This window comes from Gossypium arboreum, chromosome 10, assembly GCF_025698485.1.
Source record: "Gossypium arboreum isolate Shixiya-1 chromosome 10, ASM2569848v2, whole genome shotgun sequence".
Taxonomy (NCBI): Eukaryota; Viridiplantae; Streptophyta; class Magnoliopsida; order Malvales; family Malvaceae; genus Gossypium; species Gossypium arboreum.
The window spans coordinates 125895795-125920971 of NC_069079.1; the positions used below are offsets into that span (position 1 = coordinate 125895795).

Sequence of the window (25177 nt, forward strand, 5' to 3'; positions counted from 1 at the left end):
GAATGGTTTCAATGGACAACGAGAATGGAATGGTTGTTGGGTGGTTAGGGCACCCTTTCGTTAGAGATAAAGAAGGGTTTGTCCATCTTCGGAGTTTATGAGTACTCCTCCAAATTGTTTTCAAGGTTGAAACCTGCATCATTATTTGAACATGTAATTTGTCTTATCATTACACCCAACATTATTGGTAAATTACTCTATTCTATTCTTAATTAATAATTATGATATACATTAAGTTTAAGATAGATTTTCTTATTCTTGTATATCAATTAAATAAAATATTTGTATTTAAAATTTTAACTCGACATATCAAAAGTCTGCTACTCTAGCACATCTCTGGTCTACTATTCCCTCATGTTTTGGTTTTTCTTTAGGGTTTTTTGGCTTATTTTTCTTTGTTTTAGTGACAGCGGTTCTTGGAAAGGAGTGTTTCTTATCAATCTGGTTCATTTTGATTCATGGAAATTGAGGATGAAATGGTAAAGTTAACATTGGAAGACGAGAAAGAAGAGATTTTTCAAGTACAAAAGCAAATTGATTCTGCGATGGTGGTTTATGATCTTTGTCTGGTTGGATGCTTTCTCACGGCGAGTGTAATCCAATTTTCGGCAATGAGAAGCACAATGGCGAATCTATGGCATCCTCTGAGAGTAATAGGTTGAGGTAGAAAAGGTTTTGGTTTGAAGCATGGTGGGTGATAAAAGAATCTTTTGAGGAGGAGGTTAAATGAATATGTCAGTCAGTCTACTTCGGGTGATATGTTGGCTAAGCTAGAAGGTGTGCGGAAGGGCTTGGTGAGATGGGTGGGTTCTATTAGAAATAAAATGGAGGGCCTTAAGAGGGATCTGACTAGAAAATTAGAGGAGATTATGGGAAAGGAAAGAGATGTCGAGAATATTGTTGAACTATTATAAGATTCTCTTGTCATAACTTGAAGTTGGTGCCATTTAATATAAGAATACAATTAATGCATGCAGTAATATTGGTAGGTATAATTGTAGTTGAATCAAACAAAACAATCTCACGTAAGATGTAATACCCCTACCCGTATTCATTGCCGGAATAGGGTACGAGGCATTACCGGAGTTTACGAATTAAATTTTTTTTTTATATTTAATATAGCTCTTTTATAAATATCTAACCTTTTCTGTAATATTAAATTGAGACCAATCCACATCAACCAAATCAATTCAACATATTTTCATGATAGATTCATGCATTTATATAAGATAACGTCATCACATATCTATAACCAGGTTTGTTAACCATACTAATGGCTAACTTTACATTCATTTCACGTTAACATTTACTTTGTTAGCTTATACATGCCATTGATTTCCAAAATAAAGTTTCTTTATATACCGAAATCTTGAGGTTGACAGTGTGATGTGTCTCCGACCAAATCCGACCTCCGAGCTCTTAACACTACAAAACAGGGAAAAAGGAAACGGGGTAAGCACTTTGTGCTTAGTAAGCTCATGTAACAAGAATTATACTTACCTAATATTTTCAATATAATACAATAAACATCCATATATCCATTTAATGCATTATTACCCTAATATGCACAAACTCAACATTCAAGTTAGTACAATAATTTCCATGTACCAATAATATATACCATGATTGATGAGCTCGTCAATACCATGATTTCTATTTCCTTTCTATTTTTCCATATTTATCCCGTTGAATTTATCGGAATTTCGATGGATTTTCAGAGGTACACTTTTAGTGTACAATTCCGGGTCCGTCAATTCATATTCATGTGCGCACATTTCCATTTCAGAGAGCACACTCCCGCGAACCTCAACCTTGCAGCGGGATTACCAGTCCAGGCTAAATCCCCTGCAATATAAACTCATAGAGTATTGTCGGGATTACCAGTCCAGGCTAAATCCCCTGCAACGACAATTACTCTAATGAGCTTTCTCTTCATTTCTCTTCAATTCCAGCAGCTAAAAACGCCATAGGAGGGTTCTCTAAGCTGGTATTTCATAATTTTTGCACCAAGTGAGTTAATCCTTTCCGTTTTCTTGTAATTTTTGTGTTTCTAAGACTTTTACAACTAGGTCCTACTATTAAATTCATTAGTTTTTGATTTCATGGATGAAATTGAAAGTCACCATGGTTGAGTGCTGTAATTTTATGATGAAATATAATGAAATTAAAGTTTTAATTTGTTTATGAGATGATTTTATTAGGCAATTTCAATGGAAATTGATTTTTAGGACCTAATTGTGAAAATGTTTGGAATTAAAGTCTATTGCTGAAATTCTGATTCCAAAAGGTTGTAAACTAGTTTAAGGTGATAGAATAAAATGTTAATTGAGAAAAATCAGCTCAATTGAGTAGGGACGAAATTATCATTTATTAAAAGCTTAGGGGAAAAATGGTAATAAACAGCTTGCACTAAAACAGTTTGGACAGCAGCAGTAGACTAACTTTGAAAAATCACCAAAAATTGTAGGAATCGAATTAGAAGATGAAAAAAATATGGAATTAAAGCTTATTGAGTTTAGTTTCTCATGGAAGCAATATTGTAAGCAATGGATTTGTAAATTTTTAGATATAATGAATTTTGTGAGACAAAGTCAGAATGAATTCGGGTTCCCCTGTTCTGACTTTGAAAAATTATAAAAAATTGAATAAAAATAATTAGGGACTTAAATTTATATGTATATAATTCTTAATGAGTCTATTGTTAATAGAAACAAACGAGAACATCATTTGAATTCTGTATAAAGAGATAATTTATTTTTAGTGAAGAAGGGTCAGAACTGTTAGACAACAGAACAGGGGTGACTTTGAAGAATAAACTGTACTGATTGGCTAAACCAAAAATTCTGAAACTTTTATGGTAAAAATATATATGAGTCTAGTTTCAGGGAAAATTAACGGATATTAATTTGGAGTTCCGTAGCTCAAGTTATAAATAATTTAGTGACTATGACTCAAGTAGACAGCTTTGAATGAACTATAAATAATAGTTGAATTATAGAGAATGTTGCATATGAACATGAAATGTATTAAATTGATAATTAAATTTATTTATTTAAATCCATAAGATTCAAATCTGAAGCTTGATCGAGGAAAGGAAAAGTTCGGGATTAGTAGATTTTCTTGTTTACAAACAAGTATCAAGGTAAGTTCGTGTAACTTGAATTATATTCTTAAATGCTTGAGATTGTATGTTATTGATGTGAATATGATTTGAGTGTTCATTGTATGAAAACTAATGAAACATTGATATATTTGATAAAATGGGAAGAAATCCCGGTTGAATGAAAGGAAAATCCGATGGATCTCTGAAAAGGAATTGACGGTAAAAAGGATCTAGCCCGAACGGATGATCCTATTCTGATATAGCCCTCCCGAAGAATATGTGGAAAATGGATTTAGCCCGGACGGGTAATCCGAATTAGGGTCTGAATTTAGCCTGGACTGGTAATTCAGATCCAAGCTCATTAGATAAGACTTCAAATATAGAACAAAATAATAATTAATTTGAACAGAGGTAAACCCTAAAATACCAATCACTCCATTAATATTTCATCTTTAGACAAATATTAATTTCTAAGTGATATGTTGATGTAGTAATTAAACATTGACAATGTAACAGCCCGTTTTTGGTCAAATCGGAATAGTGGTTTTGAGACCACAATCCAAAGTCAAAATATTTATTTTATTATTATTATGAGGTTGATACCATGATAGTATGAATGTGTGAAAATTTCGTTAAGAAATTTTAATGTTTGAGTGCTCAATTTGTAAAAAGGACTTAATCGTGTAAAGTGCAAAACTAGAGGTCTAGAAGTTAAAAGCACTAAATGGCTATAGAAAGGAAAATTATGAGCACTTGCATGGTAATTAAACTATTCATATTGTTAGTGGACAATTATATGCATGTTAGGTGAATTTTAATGAATTAAATTGAAGGGGTAAATAAGTAAATAGTTTACATAACATAGTGAAATAATGGAAAATATTGTATCATCTTCTCCACTAAGCTTACACCACCAAAAATTGAAAGAAAATAGCCATTGGAGAAGCTTGATATTCGACCAAGCAAGAGTCATTGCATGTAAGTCCATTTTTTCCCGGTTTTTAATGATTTTTACGTTTTTGAGATCGTCGTAACTTAAGCTAACTATTGGGGGATTAAATTGAGAAATTTTTAAAAGTATAGGATGTTTTCGTTGATGAATTGGTATGAGTTTTTAAGTTTCTTGATAGTTTATGAATGCTTGTTGAAAGTTAAACAATTTTTGTTAATGGATTTTTGATGAAAATGTGAATTAGGGGTTTACTTGTGAAATGTGAAATTTATGTGGTACATTTATGAAAGGATGAAAAATATGGGCTGATTTGAATGCTAGGAGAATTCAGCTAGCATGGGTTGGGGTTAAATTTCATGAATTTTTTATTTTACGAGATAGGGACTAATTTGAAAAAATGCAAAACATTAGAGGAAAATGTGTAAATTTGCCAAATTATGAATTATAGGGTTAATTGAATAGATTGAATGCTAAAAGGGTTAAATTTGATAACATTTAGATCAAGAAAAGTCGAGATCGAACTTAGATCGTGGAAAGAACAAAGTCGCGGAATAGTCGACTAATTTCATCATTTTTGCATCCGAGGTAAGTTCGTATGCGATAAACTTATTTAATGTTGTGTTTAAATGCATTGATATGGCATAAATTTTATGTTTGATAATATTGAATTGTTCGAGAGAGATTCGATAATGATTTGAGAAAGAAATTGCAATCGACTCGATGATGAGCGATGATGATGTCTAATATGGTTTTGGTGTGCAAAGTCCCGGTTAAACCTTAGGAATAGTTTAGGATGCTAGTGACATGCCATTAATGTATTGATATCGACACTTCAGGTGCGAGTTCCCTTGAGTTGGCTTTGGGCCATGGTATAGGTATTTCGAGCGAAGTTATTGGTATAGGTACTTTGGTGTTAGGTTACCTTGAGTTGGCTTCGAGCCATGGTATAGGTACCTATCGTATGAGACTCTTGAGTATCCAACTTCTATTCAGTATGGTTCAACGGGAAAATGGAAGATATGGATAATTGTGAGATTGATATGGAATGGTACAGGTACCTACATAGTTCGTATAAACCTTGAGTTAACAAAGGTAGAGAATGATGTGTTTACCCTTGTGAATGAGTAAATGAAACGTTTGTATATTGAGGTGAATTAATTGTTGATGATTATGCAAATTTTTGAATTATGCATGCTTAATGAATTGATTTATTTCATGCGAACTTACTAAGCTTTATAGCTTATGTTGTAATTTTCCATGTTTTTTAGTGACTTCAAAGCTAGCTCAGATCTGGGGATCGTTTGAAGCATCGTCATACTATCCACTGTTCTTTTGGTATTTTGGAAACTATATTTTGGGTCATATGGCATGTATAGAGACTTGAGTCTTTTTGGTATACTTTGTTGGTAAATGTGGCCATGTGATTTGGCTTGTGTATAGTTAAAGTTGATGATGTATAAAGCCATGTAAGTTGGCTTATTTTGATAACTATAATGGCATGTAAATATAGATGTATGTTGCTCCTTGATTGAAGTGGTTCATGATTGAATTATTCTTTGGTATGTTTAAAGACTTAGGTATAGATAGGTATGATTGAATGGGGTTGATTGGGATAGCATGAAGTAGCATTATTGTCTTGAGGTTGATTGATGCTAGAAATGGTTTTTAATGAGCATGAATGAAGTTGTTGGATTGTCTAATTTATGCTTTGAATTGTGTCATGGTAATAGCTATTGGAAGTAGGCATGTTTGTGTGGAATTGAGGGTAGCAAATGGCTTAGAAAATAGCCTAAATATTGTCCACATGGGTTGACACACGGGCGTGTGTCTAGGCCGTGTGTGACACATGACCTGTGCCATGGGCATGTGATCCGGCCGTGTATTCCCTGCATTTTGTATTTTTAGGTTCGAATTGGCTACATGGGCTGAGACACGGCCGTGTGTCTTGGCCATGTGAAGTCTGCACCATAATTTTGGAATTTAATTCGCCAAACGAGCTGGACACACGAGCGTGTGGTCTGGCCATGTGATACGAGTTAGTATGTATGCCCTATTTCCACATGGCTTGGACACGGGCGTGTCTGATGGCCGTGTGAGCCACACGGGCTAGACACGGGCGTGTGGTATGGCCGTGTTAGATAAGTCAGTAAGCACACTTGTTTGGGTATGGGGTTGAGACACGGCCATGTGATCCCAACACAGTCAGGGGACACAGGCGTGTCAATTGGCCATGTGAGTGACACGGCCTGGGCATACTGGCGTGTGACCCTTGCAGTGAAGAAAATTTTCAAATTTTTATAAACCCTTTTAAATCATGTTTTAAGGTCTCTTAGAGCCTTATAAGGGACAATGTTGAATGATTGATAAAAGTTTTAAATTGTATGCAAGTTTATGTTTGGAAATATGTTCGATTGTTATGGTGTAAGTCTAGTGTTGCCTCATACCCTATTCTGACGTTGAATATGGGTAAGGGGGTGTTACATTTATTTGTATTAGAGCTATGGTTTAGTCGATTCTCGGACTAAAGTAGCGTATGTGAGAGTCTAGTTATACATGCCATATATGAACTGTGATAGTGTGACGACTCTTGACGTTTAAAATGTGTTTTTATATAGAAAATGGATCCCAACTGAGCAGTTGATGATGAAGTTCAAAATGCGCGCGGCTCGATGAGAGGCGCAAGACCTATGTATCGAGATCGATATCTAGCGATCGGGGAGGAGGCTAAGGAAGCCTTCTTCCCTGTTTTGAATGAATGGTTTGCATAGTTCATTCGTACGAACCCGACCGCTCCACAACCTCCACCCCCACCCCTACCTATTCCTCAACAATTCCTTGTTATTCCTCCAGTGGTGAACCCAGTACAGTTGAATAAGCCTCTGGTAGACAAAATATGAAAACACGGGCTGAAGAGTTCAGGGCTACGGCGGATGATGATGCTGAAAGAGCCGAGTTCTGGCTTAAAAATACGATCTGCATATTCGAAGAACTGTCTTGCACTCCTGACGAATGCATTAAATCTGTGGTTTCATTGTTGAGAGATACTGCTTATCAATGGTAGAAAATACTAATATCCGTGGTTCCGAAAGAGCGAGTTACTTGGGAGTTCTTTCAAACAGAATTTCGAAAGAAATTTATAAGTCAGTGATTCCTCGACCAAAAGCATAGAGAATTCCTGGAACTAAAATAAGGTCGAATGACGGTTACTGAATACGAGAGGGAATTTGTTCAGTTTTAGTAGATATGCCCGAGAGTATGTTTCTACTAAAGAGATTATGTGCAAACGGTTTGTGAATGGGTTGAACGAAGTCATAAAACTTTTAGTCGGGATTCTCAAGTTGAAAGAATTTGTTGTTTTGGTTGAAAGAGCCTGTAAAGCTGAAGATCTCAATAAAGAAAAGAGAAAAGCTGAGTTAGAGATCAGATATTCGAGAAAGAGATCGATGAGTAAATCTTATCATTCTTTATCAAATAAATCGAAAGATTACTTTAGTCAAGCGGCAGTTTCAGTGGGTTATTCAAATAGAGATCGTGGGAAGCAACATACGAGTCCTAAAGCTCAGGCTACCTCTATGGCTAGTGTTGACAGCGTGAAGAACAATAAACTGGAATGTCCGTAATGTGGGAGACGACATTTCGTGAGTGCTGGGATAAAGGCAATAGTAGAACTTGTTTCAAATGTGGTTCACCCGATCATTTTATGCGAGATTGCCCCGAGTCAGTTGAGAAAGATAAACCTCAGTTTGTGAGACTGAGTAGTACGTCGATGAGAGGGAGTAAATGTATCTAGTAGCAAAGGTGTGACGAGGGATACAGCTGTGAGATTCGAGGCCAGAGCACCGGCTAAAGCTTACGCAATTTGCACTCACGAAGATGCGTCTTCATCGGATGTGATCACTGGTACATTTTCTCTTTATGACACTAATGTGATTACTTTGATAGATCCTGAATCAACCCATTTGTATGTGTGTATGAATTTAGTTTCTAGTAAAAGTTTGCTTGTTGAGTCAACCAAATTCGTTATTAAAGTATCGAACCCCTTAGGCAAGTATGTTTTAGTTGATAAAGTTTGCAATAACTGTCCTTTGATGATTCCGGGTTACTATTTTCCAGCTAACTTAATGCTATTACCATTTGATGAGTTTGATGTGATTTTGGGTATGGATTGGTTGACTCTGCATGATGTTGTTGTGAGTTGTAGACGAAAGGTTATTGAATTGAAATGTCAAAATAGTGAAATTCTTCGAATTGAATCAAATGAATCGAGTGAATGACCTATTTTAATTTCGTCGATGTTAGCTTAGAGTTATGTGAAGAAGGGTTGTGATGCTTATTTAGCTTATGTTTCGGATACCAAAGTGTAACACCCTCACGCCCGAGACCGTCGCTAGAGTCGAGCTTGAGGTGTTACTAAACTTAAATCACTAATTATACAATTCATACAATTTATTTTAAAAATTTTCAGACAAGCTGGCTAACTGCATCACAGTCACTTAAAAATTCATATCTCGAGTTCTGAAACTCGAAATCAAGATCCATAAATTTTTCCTGAAACTAGACTCATATATCTACTTACTAATTTTTTTCTAGAATTTTTGGTCAGGCCAATTAGTACAGTTTATTAGTTAAAGTTTCCCCTATTTCAGGGTTCGGCTACTCTGACCCCTGTGTATTACGAATCAGATATCTCCCTGTACCGAATTTCAATGACTATGCAATTTATTTCTCATAAAACTAGACTCAATAAGGATTTCATACATGTAAGCAAAAACTCCTAATTGTTTTTTTACAATTTATGGTGAAGTTTTAAAGTCAGAACAGGGGATTCAGAGATCGCTCTGACCCTGTTCCACCAAAATTTAAATATCTCATAAAATATAACTCATTTACTTTTTCGTGTCTTCCATATGAAAATAGACTCATCAAGCTTCAATTCCATAACTTATTAATCATTTATTTCCATTTCTAATATTTTTAGTGATTTTTCAAATTCACGTCACTGCTGCTGTATGACACTGTTTTATAGCAATTTCACCATTTTATGGTTTTCCATGGAGTGGGTAATACATTAAGTATACATAACACTAAATATAAATTTTGATTAGCCATTCCAATAGCTAATCATCAACAAGCATTTCCACATCACTCATTCACCATATCATAAGATTATATACACAAAAGGATTATAATGCTATACATGCCATATTCCAAAAATATGCAAGCCACTATATCGAGATGATCCGTTGACAGTATGAGCGTGCCTCCGACCGTCCTGATCTCCAGGCCGGCTTGTCAAAACTACAATGAATGGAAGGGAGGGAGTAAGCATAAATGCTTAGTAAGTTCACATGTAAATAGCAAGTAACATAACCATGCAATAATACGAAGTCCACATTTGCATAATATCACCAAAACATTCATATCATATTTCTCATTCGTGATCTTACCATATTATTGTTATATTGAAGTCTAAACCCGAGGGTTAAGTACATACCTGTACAAAGTATTCGTTCCACAATACTTACCAACTAGTCACTTTCATCTCGAGAATTCTTCCATTTCACTAGAATTTTACCCGTTGAACACAATTGGAATATAATTCGGAAACATGGAAAGTTTGCACAAAAGTGCCACATATGTAGCCAAGCTATCTGGTACGCATAGTAGCCTGCACTTAGTACTACACATGCGACCAATTATCCGGTACACGTAGTAGCCTGCACTTAGTACTACACAACACACGTGACCTAACCATCTGATACACGTAGTAGTCTGCACTTAGTACTACACACGCGATCTAACCATCTGATACACGTAGTAGCCTGCACTTAGTACTACATACGTGATCGAAGTTATCGGGTACGCATAGTTGCATATTACTCAATAATAACCACAAAGCATAATATTTCACGATATTAATCATCATATCATATAAATAACATTAAATTACTTAAAATGACAATTATGTTACTACATTTACACAGGAACTTACCTCGTATGCGAAAATGGTCATTTTTACCATTTTGTCCACAACTTGGTATTTTGTCGATTTTAGCCCAAATTTCGATTTTCCTTGCTCTATCATTTCAAATATAGCCTAATTAGGACTCATATTATTCAAATCAAGCCAAAATCATATTTTTGCAAAATTACAATTTTGCCCCTAAACTTTTACATATTTGCACTTTTGCCCCAATGCTCGTAAATTAAACTTCATCCTATTTTCTTATGTTTTATGACATCCTGATCATTTTTCCCTTCTATGACAACATCAAATTCTCACTCTAACATGTACTTATGACTATTAGGTATTTTTACCGATTAAGCCCTTTTACTCGTTTTCACTTAAAACCGAGTAGCACAAGTTGTCTAACATAATTTAAAACATCATATTCTATCATAAAACACCAAAATACACAAAATTTACCTATGGGTATTTTTCCAATTATGAACCCTAGGTTGAATTATTGCTAGCATAAGCTAAATCGAGCTATCGGGATTTTAAAAACATAAAAATCATTAAAAACGGGGCTTGAAATCACTTACTATGAAGCTTGAAAGTTGAAGAAACCCTAGCTATGGAGAGAGCAAAATTTGGCAGCAACATATGGAGAAGATGACCATTTTTGTGTTATTTTTCCCATTTTATTTCATTTAATATCAAAATGGCCAAAATACCCTTCCTTACTAAACTTTCAAAAATTCCATCCATGTCCAAATTTTTGTCCATAAACTTAGAAATTGGTCAAATTTATATTTAAGGCCTCCTCATTAATATTCCAAAGCAATTTCATACTAAAAACTTCTAGAATGCAAGTTTTGCAAATTATTTGATTTAGTCCCTTATCTCAACTTAAGCACTTTATGCATAGAATTTCGTCACGAAATTTTCACACAATCATGAAATAATATCATAGACCTTAAAATAATTATAAAATAATTATTTCTATCTCAAATTTGTGGTCACGAAACCACTATTCCGATTAAGCCCGAATTCGGGATATTACACCAAAGTGCTTGAATCGAAGATTGAGTTAGTACCGGTAGTATGTGAGTATCTAGATGTATTTCCTGAAGAGTTTTCGAGATTACCACAGACCTAAGAGGTAGAGTTTGGTATTGAGTTTGAAATTGAGTTTTTTGCCTTGGGGCGTGCTGGTGTTATTTGTTAAAAAGAAAGACGGGTCGATGAGAATGTGTATTGACCATCGTCAGCTCAACAAAGTTACAATAAAGAATAAGTATCCATTGCCGAGGATCGATGATTTGTTTGATCAGTTGAGAGGGGCGACTGTATTTTCGAAAATAGATTTGAGATTCGGCTACTATCAGTTGAGAGTCAAAGAGTCGGATGTGCCAAAAATAGCTTTCAGAACGAGGTATAGACATTTTGAATTTCTTGTCATGCCTTTTGGATTAACTAATGCTCCTGCAATTTTTATGGATTTGATGAATAGAATTTTCAGATCGTATTTGGACAGATTTGTTGTCGTGTTTATTGATGATATTCTGATCTATTCATGAGATGAATCCGAGCATGCCGAGCATTTGAGAATTATGCTGCAAACCTTGAGAGAGAAACAACTGTTTGCTAAATTTAGCAAATGTTAGTTTTGACTCCGAGAGGTCAGATTTTTAGGCCATATTATCTCAGCGGATAGTATACAAGTGGATCCGAGTAAGATTTCGACTGTTATGGATTGGAAGTCGCCTAGAAATGTGTCTGAAGTCAGAGCTTCATGGGATTAGCTGGCTATTACCAAAGATTTGTAAAAGGATTTTCGATGATTGCTACGCCGATGACTCGGTTGTTTTAAAAAGATGTGAAGTTTGAGTGGTCTGATAAATGCCAACAGAGTTTTGAGCAGTTGAAAGCATTGTTGATAGAGGCACCAGTTTTAGTTCAACCTGAGTCAGGAAAAGAGTTTGTGATTTTCAGTGATGCGTCATCGAACGGTTTGGGTTGTGTACTGATGCAAGAGGGTAAAGTGATAGTTCACGCCTCGAGACAGTTGAAACCGCATGAGAAGAACTATCCAACACACGATTTGGAGTTGGCCGCGATTGTATTTGCGTTGAAAATTTGACGACATTATTTGTACGGGGAAAAATGTCATATTTTTACTGATCATAAAAATTTAAAATACTTCATAACTCAGAAAGATTGGAATTTACGACAACAAATATGGCTCGAGTTGTTCAAAGATTACGAATTTGTGATTGATTATCAACCGAGAAAGGCTAATGTAATCGCGGATGCCTTGAGTAGAAAATCATTGTTTGCTTTGAGAGCAATGAATACACGGTTGAGTTTGTCTATGGATGGTTCGATATTAGCTGAGTTGAAAGCTAAACTAGATTTCCTTCAACAAATTTGTGATGCTCAAAAATGTGATACCGAGTTGCAAGCTAAAAGAATACAATGTGAGTTGACTAGTGATTCAGAGTTCAAAATAAGATCCGATGATTGTTTAATGTTCCAAGATAGAATATGTGTACCGAAAGATCCAGAGTTAATTCAAAAAATTTTGCACGAGGCACACAGTGGTTGCTTGTCTATTCACCCGAGAAGCACTAAAATGTATAACGACTTGAAACAGTTGTATTAGTGGCCGGGGATGAAACGAGATGTTTCGGAGTTTGTTTTGAAATGCTTAGTTTGTCAACAAGTGAGAGCCAAACATCAAGTGCCTTCAGGATTGTTACAGCCGGTGATGATACCAGAGTGGAAATAGGATCGGGTTACGATGGACTTTATGTCGGGTTTACCCTTAAGTCTGAAAAAGAAAGATGCCGCTTGGGTTGTTGTTGATCGACTGAGGAAATCGGCACATTTTATTCCGGTACGTACGGACTTTTCACTTGATTGATTGGCTGAATTCTATATCTCTGGGATTGTGAGACTGCAAGGGGTACCTATTTCTATTATTTCGATAGAGATCCGAGGTTTACGTCGCGATTTTGGAAGAAATTACAAGAAGCTTTGGATACGCGGTTGAAATTTAGTACCGCTTTTCATCCACAAACCGATGGTCAGTCTGAGAGAGTAATTCAAATTCTCGAAGATATGCTTCGATGTTGTATTCTTGAGTTCGAGGGCAATTGGGAGAAATATTTGTCATTAGTTGAATTCGCGTACAACAATAGTTTCCAGTCAAGTATAAAAATGACACTGTACGTGTAACACCCCAAACCCATATCCGTCGCCAGAACAGGGTTACAAGATGTTACCAGAGTTTATAGAATAATTACACATAATTTCAAAAATTTTCCAATGTTCATAACAAAACTGTCCACCTGAGTCATATTCATTAAATTATTTATATCTTGAGCTACAGAACTCCAAATTGAGAACTGCTAATTTCCCTGAAACTAGACTCACATATCTTCTTACCATAAAATTTTCAGAATTTTTGGTCTAGCCAATAAGTACAGTTTATTCTTTAAATTCACCCTTGTTTCACTGTCCAACAGTCCTAACCCCTCTTCACAAAAATTTTATTATCTCTTAGTACAAGATTTTAATCATGTTCTAGTTTATTTATTTTGAAAATAGACTCATCAAGGATTCTAAACATATAAATTATAACTTATAATTATTTTTTTAAATTTTTTAATGATTTTCTAAATTCAGAACAAGGGATTTCAAAATCATCCTGACTCTGTCTTACACAAATTCAAATATATCTTAATATGAAATTCTTTTGCTTAAAAGTTTCCTTTATATGAAACTAGACTTAATAGGCTTTAATTTCATTTTTAATTCAATCTCTAATTCAATTTCCACAATTTTTGGTGGATTTTCAAAGTCAGACTACAGCTATTATGTAAGACTATTTTAGTGCAAAATATTAATGACTAAGTTTATAACACCTTTATTTCCTTTCACTACAATATTTCCTATCACTCCCTTTTATTTTCCTTCACTATCATATTATGAACATAGTTCCTCATGTAAGAAAACTCTACTTTAACATCACAAATACCTATTACATAATATCATATATCCTTAATTAATATACCATATGGCACATCAATATGCATATTTTTCCTTACCATACTTATACTATTTCATCCATGTGTGTATGAGAACCATTTATAACCTTATGAACTCATATGTTTATATATATATACATCATTGCTAGCCATACCAATGGCTAACTTCCAAACATTGTGTAACATTTATCATTTCACTAATTTAGCTATACATGCCGTTTTCAAAATAAGTAAACCATTATACCAAAATTGACAGGATGATAGTGTGATGAAATCTCCGACCCGTCTTCCACTTCTTCCGAGCTTTCAAGCACTATAAGACAAGGAAAATAAAATCTAATAAGTATATTTATGCTAAGTAAGTTCATATAACATGAATCAAACTTACCAATCATATTTAATATTTAAATCATATAAAAGCATAATTTCCATTCATTTTGGTTATTTGCCTATTCATAAACATTTCAATCAAATACGTTAGTAACAAACGTACCAATAGGCATAAATGAGCTCATCATGCTATTGTCTCATTCCATATCATATTTCTCATGTTTTTTTTTACTATCTCATCCTTTGAATCATTGGAATTATCGATGGATTTTCTAGTAGTACACACAAAGTGTACATTTTCATATTTCGTCAATTCATATCTAGGATTTAGCCCTTAGGATGTTAAATCATCAAGCACTCTCTCGAGTTACATATCAAGTAACCGTAGCGAATCAGGATTACCATTTTAGGGAAAATCCTATTCACCTTGAGTTACCATAGTGAATCAGGAACAAATCCAATCCAATTAATATATTTCTAGTGAATCAAGAATAAATCCTATTCACTTTAATTTCTTTTAGTGAATCAGGAATAAATCCTATTCACTTTTAATTCTCGAGAAGGCTTTTTTCAGATTTTTCCATCCTAGCTCAATCCATTTCTGCAACACATGCAGAACCTCATATATTTCGAGAAATTTCCATTATCCATCGATCACCAATATTCAAACGGAATTTCACCCATTTATTAATTTCCAAACATGTATTATTTCTTTCATTTCACATTTATATAATTCATATATTCAATTTCATACATCATATACAATACAATACAACATTTAAATTAACATATTTACATACTCATTCAAGTTATACGAACTTACCCCGATAGCAACTTGTAATCAAAATTCTTTTAATCTGATATCTTTTCTTTTCCACGATCACTTTCATTTTTCGATCTTTCTGGGTCTATATAAATAAATTTAACATCAATTCAACATATTTCATACTCATTTGAATGCAACTCATGTTCTAGAAAAAATTACTATTTTACCCCTAAACTTTTCATAAATTTCATTTTTGTCCCTAGGCTCGGAAATTAATATCTATGCAAATTAATCCTTGTTCCAAGCTTATTTGATTTTTACATCTCACATTTACAGCACTTATATTTCATAAAATTCAGAATTTTTCTTTAAATTTCACAAGTTTACAAATTAGTCCCTTTTTACACAACTTTTAATTTATTCTTCAATTTAATCCTTTACCTAATTCTAACTTGAAATTCTATCAATTTAACCTTTAATTCATCAATTAATTCAACATAAATCATGTCCAAAAATCTACTGACTTTCAAAATTTCAACATATACTAAGTAATATTTTATTCTAGGATTCCAAAAACATCAAAATTATAAGAAAATGAACTAAATTGGCTTACCAATTGAACTTGAAACCTTAAACCGCAATTTCTCCCTTTTCTTTCTTTTCCTTTTTCCTTTCTTTCTTTCTCCCCTGTTTTTTTTTTCGTTTCTATTATAAATACATATATGTATTGCAAATGTACATATGTATTTATTACACATTTACATTATTATTACCACACAATTGTCATAATTTAATTTATTTAATTTACTTTATTTAATTAATATAATATAATAATATAATAATAATATTTACTTAAATTATAAGTAAATATATAATAATTACTAATATATGTATATTATTTATACACATGGAAATTATTTTTACCACACACATGTCAATTTATGGTGTAATTTCTTATTTAGTCCCTTGAATTTTCTCTATTCTATAATTCAACTTTTACCCTATGTTCAATCTAGTCCTTCCACTCAATTGCTCCTAATTTAACAAATTCACCTATCCAAAACCTAATTAACCACACAATTAACTTCGTAAATATTTATTAAAAATATTTACGAATCTGGTTTACCGGAACGGAGTCCCGAAAATACATTTTTTTTCAATTAACTACAAAATCAATAATATTTTATTATCAAAATTTTCATGCAACCTTTCTATCATAATATAGACCATGCCATAATTTTAAAATAAAATTTTCTTTTTAGCTCGGATTTGTTGTCACGAAACCACTGTTCCAATTTCACTGAAAATAGGCTGTTACAGTACGAGGCATTGTATGGTCAAAAATGTAGAACTCCATTGTATTGGACCGAGTTGAGTGAGAAAAGATTCATAGGATCGATTTGGTTAGAGAAACCGAAGAGAAAGTGAAAGTAATTCGAGATTGCTTGAAAGTGGCTTCTAATCGACAGAAATCATACGCAGATTTGAAACGAAAAGACATTGAATTTTAGATTAGTGATAGAGTACTTCTGAAAGTGTCTCAGTGGAAAAAGATTCTTCGCTTTAGTCGTAAAGGCAAATTGAGTCCGAGATTTATTGGACCGTATGAGATCATTGAAATAATAGGGCTGGTAGCGTATCGATTAGCTTTGCTGACAAAATTAGAGAAGATTCATAACGTGTTTCATGTATCAATGTTGCGATGATATTATCGGATCCATCTCAAGTTATTTCTCCGACTGAGGTAGAGATTCAGCCGGGTATGTCGTATAGTGAAAAGCCGATCAGAATTTTAGCTCAAGAAATCAAAGAATTGAGAAACAAACGTATCGCTCTAGTGAAAGTATTATGGCATCGTTATGGTGTTGAAGAGGCTATGTGGGAACCTGAGGAACCTATGAGAAAATAGTACCCTAACCTTTTCGATGGTAAGATTTTCGGGGACGAAAATCCTTAAGGTGGAGAGTTGTAACAGCCCATTTTTGGTCAAATTAGAAAAGTGGTTTCGAGGCCACAAATCCAAAGTCAAAATATTTATTTTATTAATATGAGGTCGATACCATGATAGTATGAATGCATGAAAATTTCGTTAAGAAATTTTAATGTTTGAGTGCTCAATTTGTAAAAAGGACTTAATCGCGTAAAGTGCAAAACTAGAGGTCTAGAAGTTAAAAGCACTAAATGGCTATAGAAAGGAAAATTATGAGAACTTGCATGATAATTAAACCATTCATAGTGTTAGTGGACAATTATGTGCATGTTAGGTGAGTTTTAATGAATTAAATTAAATGGGTAAATAAGGAAATAGTTAAATAACATAGTGAAATAATGGAAAATATTGGATCATCTTCTCCACTAAGCTTACACCACCAAAAATTGAAAGGAAATAGCCATTGGAGAAGCTTGATATTCGGCCAAGCAAGAGTCATTGCATGTAAGTCTATTTTGGCCCCGTTTTTAATGATTTTTACATTTTTTAGATCATTGTAACTTAAGCTAACTATTGGAGGGATTAAATTGAGAAATTGTTAAAAGTATAGCATATTTATGTTGATGGATTGGTGTGATTTTTGAAATTTATTGATAGTTTATGAATGCTTGTTGAAAGTTAAACAATTTTTGTTAATGGATTTTTGATGAAAATGTGAAATTGGGCTTTATTTGTGAAATGTGAAATTTATGTGGTAGATTTATGAAAGGATGAAAAATATGGGCTGATTTGAATGCTAGGATAATTCAGCTAGCATGGGTTGGGGTTAAATTTCATGAATTTCTTATTTTACGAGATAGGAACTAATTTGTAAAAAATGCAAAACATTGGGGGCAAATGTGTAAATTTACCAAATTATGAATTATAGGCTTAATTGAATAGATTGAATGCTAAAAGGGTTAAATTTGATAACATTTAGATCAAGATAAGCCGAGATCAGACTTAGATCATGGAAAGAACAAATTCGAGGAATAGTCAAATAATTTCATCGGTTTTGCATCCGAGGTAAGTTTGTATGTGATAAACTTATTTAATGTGGTGTTTAAATGCATTGATATGGCATAAATTTTATGTTTGATAATATTTAATTATTCTGGAGAGATTCTATAATGATTTGAGAAAGAAATTGCAATCGACTCGATGATGAGCGACGATGATGTCTAATATGGTTTTGGTGTGCAAAGTCCCGGTTGAACCTTAAGAATAATTTAGGATGCTAGTGACATGTCATTAAGGTATTGATATCGGCACTTCGGGTGTGAGTTTCCTTGAGTTGGCTTAGAGCCATGGTATAGGCATTTCAGAGATTACCTTGAGTTGGCTTCGGGCCATGGTATAGGTACCTATCGTATGAGACTCTTGAGTATCCGACTTCTATTCTATATGGTTCAATGGGAAAATGGAAGATATGGATGATTGAGAGATTGATATGGAATGGTACAAGTACGTGCATAGTTTGTATAAACCTTAAGTTAACAAAGGTAGAGAATGATATGTTTACCCTTGTGAATGAGTAAATGAAAGGTTTGTATATTGAGGTGAATTAATTTTTAATGATTATGCAAATTGTTGAATTATGCATACTTAATGAATTAATTTATTTCATGCGAACTTATTAAGCTTTATAGCTTACGTTGTTAATTTTCCATTTTTTTAGTGACTTCAAAGCTAGCTCGGATCCGGGGATCGTTGGAAGCATCGTCACACTATCCACCATTCTTTTGGTATCTTGAAAACTATATTTTAGGTCATATGGCATGTATAGAGACTTGAGTCTTTTTGGCATATTTTGTTGGTAGATGTGGCCATGTGATTTGGCTTGTGTATAGTTAAAGTTTGATGATGTATAAAGCCATGTAAGTTGGCTTATTTTGATAACTATAATGGCATGTAAATATAGATGTATGTTGCTCATTGATTGATGTGGTTCATGGTTAAATTGTTATTTGGTATGTTTAAGGACTTAGGTATAGATAGGTATGATTGAATGAGGTTGATTGGGATAGCATGAAGTAGCATTATTGTCTTAAGGTTGATTGATGCTAGAAATGGTTTTTAATGAGCATGAATGAAGTTGTTGGATTGTCTAATTTATGCTTTGAATTGTTTTATGTTAATAGCTATTGGAAGTAGGCATGTTTATGTGGAATTGAAGGTGGAAAATGGCTTGGAAAATAGCCTAAATGTTGTCCACACGGGCATGTTTCTAGGCCATGTGTCTATGGGCATGTGATCCGGCCATGTATTCCCTGCATTTTGTATTTTTAGGTTCGAATTGGCCATACGGGCTGATACACGACCTCGTGTCTTGGCCGTGTTGGAGACAAGGCTCAGGGACATGGGTGTGTACCCTGGCCGTGTGAAGTCTACACCTTAATTTTGGAATTTAATTCGCCACACGAGCTGGACGCACGAGCGTGTGGTCTGGCCATGTGATACAAGTCAGTATTAGCCCTGTTTCAACATGGCTTGGGCACGGGAGTGTCTGATGGCTGTGTGAGCCATACGGGCTAGACACCGACGTGTGGTCTTATCGTGTGAGATAAGTCAGTAAGCTCACTTGTTTGGGCATGGGGTTGGGACATGGCCATGTGATCCCAACATGGTCAGTGGACACGGGCGTGTCACTTGACTGTGTGAGTGACACGGCCTAGGCACATGGGCGTGTGACCCTTGTAGTGAAGAAAATTTTCAAATTTTTGTAAAGGTTTCTTGAGTTATCGGTTTAGTCCTTAACCCTTTTTAATCATGTTTTAAGGTCTCTTAGAGGCTTATAAGGGACAATGTTGAATGATTGATAAAATTTTTAAATTTTATGCAAGTTTATGTTTGGAAATGTGTTTGATTGTTATGGTGTAAGTTCGGTGTTGCCTCGTACCCTATTCCAGCATTGAATATGGGTAAGAAGGTGTTACAGACAATAAGCATCACATGTTTATTACAATAGTTGCAAATGTAATATAATATTAGCCTCCATTTAGGTCAGTCAATATTAACATAACTTAAGTTACATACACACAACGGAAAAATTATAAAAATCTTATTGTTATTTAAATTTATTTATAAATTTTTTAATACTTTTTGTTTAAATTTTATGATTTTGTAACACCCCAAATTTTGGAGTTAGAAGTTTTGGGGTTTTATGGTTATGGTTACAGAGAAGGGTGTGCTTTAGTGTTTAGTCGTGTGTTTAACTGTGAGAATGGGCTTGTTGGTCTAGTGGTTGAGTGTGTGTTAATTTGTCTTTGGTCCCTGGTTCGATTCCTTATGTGAACTTTTTGGAGGAATATTTTTGTTTTGTGTTAATTTAATATATGGTTGTTTAATTATTTACTTAATTATTTTTATTTTTATTTTATTATTTTGCTTTTGTTTTTCACGTTTTATTTTCTCTCTTCTTCTTGGCTTTGATTTTCTTTTCTTTGCTTCTTTTCTTTTTGAATCAGTGGTGTGGTGGTTTCAGCAAAGCTTCATTTTTCTTTGTCATCGAGTCGGCATCGGGATGTTTTCTTCACGAAACAGGTGTGGGTTCTAAAACTTTTCCATAAAATTTGCAAATTAATTTTGTTAGAATGTGGCAATATTGGTGGATATTGGAAATTGATCATTTAAGTACAGTATTACTGCCGAATGGTATGGAAATTCACTTTGGTTAGTACGGTTCTGAGTTCCATCAGTTGAGAAGATTTGGTGACCCAAAAACTCATTTTTCAAGCTGTCTTAGGGTGGTTTCGTGGCCACTGGGGTTTCCACATGGGCTTGTGCCAATTCACACGGCCCTGTTCCTTTGGGAATTAGGGTTTTTGGGCCAATTTTGGTGCCACACGGCTGTGTCCCTTGGGTATATGGGCGTTTGTGTTTAGGGATTAGGGTTTGAATGATTCGGTGCCACACAGTCTGGCCACACGACCGTGTGGCTAATTCGGGGATTTAGGGATTCCACACGGGCATGTGTTTTGGACACACGGCTGTGTCAGCCCTATACTCAAATTTAGTGCAAATAGACAGAGAGTTACACGGCCTGCTCTCACGGCCATGTCCTTGGTCCACACGGGCGTGTGCCTTAGTCACACTGCTATGTGCATCCTTTCACATAGGCGTGTGCCTTAGTCACATGGTTGTATGCCCCTTTTCACGGGCTTTTGACCTCCCACATGGCCTAGGCAATTCCACACGTCCATAGCATACAAGCAAGTGGTCTGAAGGCACTTATATTGGTTTTGTGTGCGGTTCTGATTTGAAAATGTGTTTACGTGCTTTAACCCTTGGCTAAGCTTAAACAAGGGTAGTTAAGACTCCGTTTTGGGCTACGGCTTAAGTGTTATTTTTTATTGATGTGGGGAATGTCTGACTCTGAACCCGATTAACCAGGGTGTGTGTGTGTATATGTGTTCTGTTTGAATGTCTAATACTGTGTCACTGTCCTGTGAGATTGAATGCATGCATACACTTGCATAAATTATTTTTGGGTTGGGTTGTGAAGAGAAGGAAGTTTGTTTTTGATCTGATCTGGCAGTTCTACTGCGACTTATATGTACAGCGAATTATCACACTATACTGTACGTACGTCAGCTTTGCTACGTACTATTATCTGATCTGGCAGTTTAACTGTAACAGACCAATTTCAGTGAAATCGGAATAGTAGTTTCGAGATCACAAATCCGAGTCTGAAAAATGAAATTATTTAAATTTCATAAAGTGATAAGTATTCTGATAGGAATATTGCATGAAAATTTTTATTGAAAAATTTTATCAATTATGTATCTAATTGCAAAAAGGACTAAATTGAATAAAATGTTAAAGTTGCATATTAATAGCTATAGGGATTATATAGCTAGAGAATTCAAAGTGTGAGGTCTTTATATGGCAATTAGACCATTGAAGAAAAATATGTAGATATTTTTAATGAGTCATCTATGAAAAAATGGAAAAATGTAAAGGACCAAATTGGAAAGTGGAAAACTTAAATGATATTAATTAAATTAAATGAAAAAGATATCATTTTATCATCTTCTTCCCCAAAAATTCCATGGAAACCCTAGGAGAGAGAAAGAAAACTTCTCAAGCTTGAATTGGTAAGTTCTATGTCTCGTTTTTAGTAATTTTTATATTTTTGAGATTGGGAAAGCTTAATTTCTTTATTTGAGTGATTAAATTGAAAGAAAACCAAATTTTAGAAAATTACCCATGGATGAATATGCTGTAAATTGAAAGTTTTTGATAGAAAATGAAAGATTATTGATAGATAAATCACTTTTACAAAGTGATTTTTAGTGAAAGCATGTGTAAGGACTAAATTGCAAAATAGTGAAATTCTTGGAAAAATTCTAAAATTTTTGAAATACATGTGCTGTAAAAGTTATATTAAAATTTTGAATAAGCTTGGAATAAGGAGCAAATTGCATGAATTTCAATTTCCGAACCTAGGGATGAAATTGGAATTAATTAAAAGTTTAGGGACAAAATGGTACTTTTGCTTAAAATGTGAAATGAGCTTGATTGAATGTAAAAAAAATCATAGAATAGATGATTAAATTTATTTATATAGATCTGAAAGTGTCGAACAAAGAAAAAGATCGAGGGAAAGAAAAAAGTCTCGGATTAGTAGATACGAACAATTATCAAGGTAAGTTCATATAACTAAATTAAGCGTGTAAATGTGTTGAATTGATTGTTGAATTATATTTATTATGATTTGTAATTGGTATGTACAAGTAATAAACCAATGTTGATTTGTGATTTTTATAAAAAAATGATGAAATGATGCATGAGTCCGTTTGAATATTGATTTCCTATTAGACAGGTTATTACCGTGAATATGAGATCTTGCATATGTTGCAATAAAGGTTGTCCTTAAAGGATAATCATTTGATCTCATTATGGAAAGGAAATGTACACCTTGTGTGTACCATGTGAAAAGGGATAGCTTCGGCTATCGAATATGAAAAGGAAAGGTATACTTTGTGTATACCATATGAAAAGGCTATGTACACTATGTGTGTGCACTTGGAAAGGTTGGGTATACTTTGTGTATACCATATAAAAAGGAAGGGTATACTTTGTGTATACCACTTGAAAAGGAAAGGAACACTATGTGTGTACACTTGAAAAGGTTATGTGCACTTTGTGTGTACAAATTGAAAAGGGTATGTACACTTCATGTGTACTACTTGAAAAAGGAATGTACATCTCGGGTGTACAATTAGAAAAGAAAAGGTCCATCGAAAATTCAAAGATTCAACTGAAATGTATTAACAAGTGAAATAAGAAGAAATGACATGATGGGCTCATCTATGCATATTAATGTTTTTGGTACTAACCAATTTGGTTGAATGATTGTGAATAGGCCATATTTGCTAGTTTGCTAAATTGATGGATAAGTTTCCTTATGTGTGAATTTACTTGCTATATATGGATGGTAAGTGTAGTAGGTTATATGAAATTACTAAGCATATAATTCTTACTAGGTTTATTTTTCTCTATTTTATAGTGCTCAAAGCTCGTGAAGGTTGGATTGAGTCGGAGCATTCATCACACTATCAACTACTTAATTTTGGTATAAACGATAAACCCATTTTGATATAATGGCATGTATAGACTAATGAGGCCAAATGATGATGTAACATATTTGTTTACAACCTAGCCATTGGAATGGCTAGTAATATATATTTTGAGGTAATATGGTATGTTCATGTTCAACAAGATACAAATCACCTTTATTAAGACATGATTTACAAATCAATGTAAAGGTAAGTTTCAAATATGGTCAAGAGTTGGAAATGTTAGATTGAATTGTGGAAATTGGTTGAAATGGAAGGTATATACTTGTAAGTTTTCATGCAGGAAAATAGTTAAGTTTGGGTGAGAAATAGGGCTAGGAAATGGCCCTAATTTTTCCACACAGGTAAGACACACGGGCATATGTCCAGGCCGTGTGTGACACACGGACAGCCCACGGGCGTGTGAAATGACAGTGTGTCCCCTGCATTCTTAAATATGAAGTCAGGTTAGTACACGGACAAAGGATATGGCCGTGTGTATTGGTCGTGTGAAGAACACGAGTTTCAAGCATGGTCGTGTGTCAAAAACATGTGAAAATAGCTTAACAATGGTGAAAAAATCAGTGTACCACACGCCCTAGCCACACGGGCGTGTGCCCAGGCCGTGTGCCCTTTGATGCTTAAGAAATTGCAAGTCAGAACTGCCCACGGGCTGGCCCCACGGCCATGGGATCCCTACGGGCTGGCCACACCGCCATGTCTCAAGCCACACTTGCGTGTGCCCCCTATCTTCAAGGTAAAATTTTCAAAGTTGCCGGTTTAGTCTGAACCACTTCCAAAGTATGTATTGAGCCCCGTAGGCCCATATTAGGGACTTTATGGTGAAATATGAAAAGTTTTGATTTGGAAAGAAAATTTTTGACTCAGTTTTATATCAATACTAGTGTATAAGCCCGGTAATGCCTCGTAATCTTATTCCGATGACGGATACGGGTTAGGGGTGTTACATTAACTGCATCTTACCGGTATAGCAGATTATCGTATTGCACTGTACCACATATACGTCAGCTTTGTTGTGTATTAATATTATCTATTCTGGCAGCTTAAACTGTAACATGACTGTACAACGGACTACCGCATTGCACTATACTGCATATACGTCAACTCTGTTGCGTATTATTATCTGAGTGGCTTAGTCCACATTTGTGGTGTGTAGGGTTGGATGGGCCTGTCAAGGTCCTACGTGGTGTGTTTCGGTTGGATGAGCTTAATAGCTCTTATGGGATGTGATTGGGGGACGGAGGGGTGTGTTGGCTAGATGGGTGGGGTTTTTCATCTGACTGCATTTCATTTGCATTTGTCTATGAGTTCTCTCTGTAAGATTAGTTGACTGTAATCTGTTTGTCTGAACAGCATTTGTGTTGAGACTTTTGTGTGAACTTGATGTGCTTTGATTGATAAGTTTGGTTGGGATACTAGTTCCAAGTATACTCTCTGACTCTGTGTGTGTTTAAAATTCTGTTGCGCTTCTGATTTGAAT

General features: G+C 34.5%; 1 pseudogene; it reads left to right on the forward strand.

Moving 5' to 3' along the window:
* Window positions 1-458: 458 nt before the first annotated feature.
* Window positions 459-25177, forward strand: part of LOC128282182 (21 kDa seed protein-like) — a 30418-nt pseudogene continuing 5699 nt past the window's right edge.